Below are 4999 nucleotides of genomic sequence, written 5' to 3'. Positions count from 1 at the left end.
GCGGTCACATGACCTGGACCTAAGAGGATCTTTTTGAAAGCCTCCCTCACCCGACACCCCCCATCTATCTCCAAACCTGAACCTTCAATTGGGATTAAAGTAATCAGCTGCCAACCTTCTGCTAGCATTAGCAGACTGTGCACGGTCGGAGGTGAATCACGGAGGAGTGCAGAGCATGTTTGGACTACAGGTGGCGCCATTGATTTAATAAACTGCGACTACACACAAAGCAGATACACAAAGTGAGGAGGGAGCAACACTGGACACACTATACTCTATACATCCATCCATTTTATACCGCTTGTCTGTCGGTGTCTGGAGCCTTTCCCAGCTGCATTCGTATGGAATAAATACTGGAAATCAGTCCATTTTAGATGAGCTCAGGCCCAGCCAAGCGTTTCTGGGTGTTGTTGATAAATGGCTTTGGCTTTGCATAGTAGAGTTTTAACTTGCACTTACAGATGTAACGACCAAATGTAGTTACTGACAGTGGTTTTCTGAAGTGTTTCTTAGCCCATGTGGTGATATCCTTTACACATTGATGTGTAATATCATGGCTTCTCCACATTCTCTGAACCTTTTGATGATATTACGGAGCGTAGATGGTGAAATCCCTAAATTCTTTGCAATAGCTGCTTGAGACATCTATCCATCCATCTTCTTCCGCTTATCCGAGGTCGGTTCGCTGGGGCAGCAGCCTAAGCAGGGAAGCCCAGACTTTCCTCTCCTCAACCACTTTGTCAAGCTTTTCCCGGGAGATCCCGAGGCGTTCCCAGGCCAGCCGGGAGACATAGTTTTCCCACCGTGTCCTCTGTCTTCGCTGTGGCTTCATAACGGTCGGACGTGCCCTAAAGACCTCCCTAGGGAGGTGTTCGGGTGGCATCCTGACCAGATGCCAAAACCACCTCATCTGGCTACTCTTGATGTGAAGGAGCAGTGGCTTTACTTTGAGCTCCCCCCAGAGGGCAGAGTTCTCACCCTAATTCTAGGGGAGAGGCCCGCCACCCGGTGGAGGAAACTCATTTGACCATAGGTGAGGATGGGAACGAAAATCGACTGATAAATTGGGAGCTTTGCCTTCTGGCTCAGCTCCTTCTTCACCACAACTGATCGATACAGCGTCTGCATTACTGAAAATGCTGCACCGATCCGCCTGTCGATCTAACGATCCACTCTTCCCTCACTCGTGAACAAGACTACTTGGTATTTGAACTCCTCTGCTTGGGGCAGGGTCTCCTCCCCAACACGAAGATGGCACTCTACCCTTTTCCGGGCGAGAACCATGGACTCGGACTCGGAGGTGCTGATTCTCATCCCAGACGGTGGTCCAGAATCGCTTCAATGCCGTCCGGAAGTCGTTTTTCATAGCTTCCCCGAACTCCTCCCATGTTTGAGTTTTTGCCTCCGCAACCGCTGAAGCCGCACACCGCTTGACCTGTTGGTACCTGTCCGCTGCCTCCGGAGTCCTACGAGCCAAAAGAACTCGATAGGACTCCTTCTTCAGCTTGACGGCATCCCTCACAACCGGTGTCCACCAATGGGTTCTAGGATTACCGCCATGACAGGCACCAACTACCTCGCGGCCACAGCTCTAATCAGCCGACTCGACAATAGAGGTGCGGAACATGGTCCACTCGGACTCAATGTCCAGCACCTCCCTCGTGACATGTTCAAAGTTCTCCCGGAGGTGGGAATTGAAACTCTCTCTTACAGGAGACTCTGCCAGACGTTTCCAGCAGACCCTCACAATGCATTTGGGCCTGCCAGGTCTGCCCGGCATCCTCCCCCACCATCGCAGCCAACTCACCGCCAGGTGGTGATCGGTTGAAAGCGCCACCCCTCTCTTAACCCAAGTGTCCAAAACATCAGGCCGCAAATCCGATGACACAACTACAAAGGCAACCATGGAACTGCGGCCGAGGGTGTCCTGGTGCCAAGTGCACGTATGGACACCCTTGTGTTTGAACATGGTGTTTGTTATTGAAAATATGTGACGAAAGCAAAAGTCCAATAACAAAACACCACTCGGGTTCAGATCAGGGCGGCCATTCTTCCCAATAACGCCTCTCCAGGTTTCACTGTCATTGCCAACATGAGCGTTGAAGTCCCCCAGTGGGACAAGAAAATCACTCAGGGGAGAACTTTCCAGTACTCCCTCGGGTGTATCCAAAAAGGGAGGGTACTCTGAACTGCTGTTTGGTGTGTAAGCACAAACAGTCAGGACCCGTCCCCCCACCCGAAGGCGGAGTGAAGCTACCCTCTCGTCCACTGGGTTAAACTCCAATGTGCAGGCTTTGAGCCGGGGTGGCAACAAAAATTGCTACCCCAGCTCTTCGCTTCTTACTGCGTGCAACGCCAGTGTGGAAGAGAGTCCAGCCCCTATCGAGAGAACTGGTTCCAGAGCCCTTGCTGTGCGTCGAGGTGAGTCCTAATATAGCCAGCTGGAACTTCTCTACCTCGTGCACTAGCTCAGGCTCCCTACCCTCCAGCGAGGTGACGTTCCACGTCCCAAGAGCTAGCTGATGTAGCCGAGGATCAGACCGCCAAGTGCCCTGCCTTCGGCTTCCGCCAAGTGCCTTGCCTTCGGCTTCCGCCAAGTGCCCTGCCTTCGGCTTCCGCCAAGCTCACATGCACCCGACCTTTATGGCCCCTCCCATGAGTGGTGAGCCCATTGGAGGGGTGACCCACGTTGCCTCTTCAGGCTGGGCCATTGTGCCCCAATTCTGAGCCTACCTCCAGGGGGAGGGAAATCTGCGTCTTTGTTGTTGCATTCCCGGACAACATAGCTCCTAGGATCATTGGGACACGCAAACTCCTCTACCATGATAAGGTGCCAGGTCAGAGAGGAGTGCTTGAAACATGTTGTTTTTAAACAATTTGCTCAGGTGTCAGGTTCAAACACTGATGACATCTATTAGTCAGACAAGAAGCAAAGAAGCATGGAGAGACACTGTTCAATTTAGCTCATGAGGAGAACACATGGAGCTGCACACTTAGTCACAGTCTCGCCCTACGCTCTAAGATTCAACTCCCACGTCTCTCTATTTATTCAGGAGTTCCACAGTCAACATTACTGAGGCCGCCTCTAAAAGCAGTGGTCACATTTATCATGCAAAGCAGGTCTAGTACGCACGATATGTGACGTAATGTGCCGGGGCCTTGTGATTGCTTTGTTTCTGCTTCGTCTGCGTGCTGTCCTTTTATCTTGGTTGAGGTCTCTGAAGTCCTTGGCTGTTAGCCGGCTAAAACAAAGATAACATCTGCGGCAGAGGTCACCCCTTTAGACCAGAAGTTTTGACCTTACACAGATATAAAAAAATGCAGCTTGAGCAAAATAGCTAATAACTATAGCAACAGACTTTAAACATACTAAAGTTGTGTGATAATATGTTAGTATATATACATGATTATTCTCACATCAGACATTTGTTGACAAAGTGGTGACCCTCGCCCTGTCCTTGTTTGTGAATGAGTGAGAATTTCATGGAAGCTGATTTTATACCAAATCCTGGCACCCACCTGTTCCCAATTAGCCTGTCCACCTGTGGGATGTTCCAAATAAGTCTTTGATGAGCATTCCTCAACTATCTCAGTCTTTTTTGCCACTTGTGCCAGCTTTTTTGAAACATGTTGCAGCCATCACATTCCACATGAGCTAATATTTGCAAAAAATAACAAAGTTTCTCAGTGTGAACATGAAATATCTTGTATTTGCAGTCTATTCAATTGAATATAAGTTGAAAAGGATTTGTTGTATTTTTTTTTTATTTACCATTTACACAACGTGACAACTTCACTGCTTGTGGGCTTTTGTAATTAAAATCCATGTAACAAAGTCAAATACAAATAAGTCAAGAAGAGAAGTATCAACACTTCTCTATCCTAGAGTAAAAGTGTAAAGCAGATAAAGATCATCTACATCCGTGGTTCTTAACCTGTGTCCGATCGAACCCTAGGGGTTCCGTGAGTCGGCGTCAGGAGTTCGTGGGAGGTCAAAACACACCTGACTTATTGTGTAAATACAAACTTCTTCCGTAATACGCCAACAGCTGACTGATTTGCAGGTGTGTAATTTGCTGTGAGTTTATGCACTGTGTTGGTTTTGTTGATTGAACAAGGTGATGTTCAAGCACGATTTACTGGATATATCTCGGGTTTGTCTCTGTGCGATACAGGAAATGACTATATCGTGATATTCGAATATATGTTCTCACACAGTTGCATTTAGCTGCTGGCATTACACTACAGGCTCTTCCCACTCTTCCTTGTCTCTCCTCGCAGAGACATAAAACAAGCGCACCTTCTTACATACGTCAGATACTGTCACACGTGCAACGTCACACGCCCTCCCCGAGCAGAGAGGTAGCTACATGGGTAACGTTAGCTGTGATGCTAACAGTGCGTTGAGAGTGGCAATACGAGAGTGAGAAGGTGCGAATCTGGTAACAAATGCAGGAAGACTTAATCCCCAAGGAAAACAGCACAGGGTGCATCGTCTGGCGGGGGTTTGGCTTCAAGCGGGAAAATGTTGAACAGACAACCGTTATATGTCAAGTACGCGGAAAAAGCGTTGGTACAAAAAGTAGCACCACTGCTGTTGTGTAGCATCATTTGAAAAGTCACCCGCTACAGAATGAAGGGTGCTTGAAACTCTGCATGTCAACATCTTGGCTGGTGCCACACCCACAAAATGCCCCAGCAACCATTTCCAGATCAACACCATATGAAAAAAATAGTCAACAACAGAAGGAGATAACGTCCGCAGGAACCTACCACAGAATGAAGGACATACACTGTTTGATTTCCTATTATGCAGCTCCTTTTTATTTGACACTTATTAAAATATTTCTGTGACATCATGCACAAAAGTGCACTTTATTTGTTTTAAACTATTGTAGTGGCGTTCTGTACAAAAAGTGCACTTTAATTTAGTGTTGTTTTGATATGTCATCTTAGTGACATCATGCACACAAGTGCACTAATAGCTTGTTTTAAAATG

This window comes from Nerophis ophidion, linkage group LG02, assembly GCF_033978795.1.
Source record: "Nerophis ophidion isolate RoL-2023_Sa linkage group LG02, RoL_Noph_v1.0, whole genome shotgun sequence".
NCBI classification, from domain to species: Eukaryota; Metazoa; Chordata; class Actinopteri; order Syngnathiformes; family Syngnathidae; genus Nerophis; species Nerophis ophidion.
Note: the sequence above shows the minus strand (reverse complement) of the source record.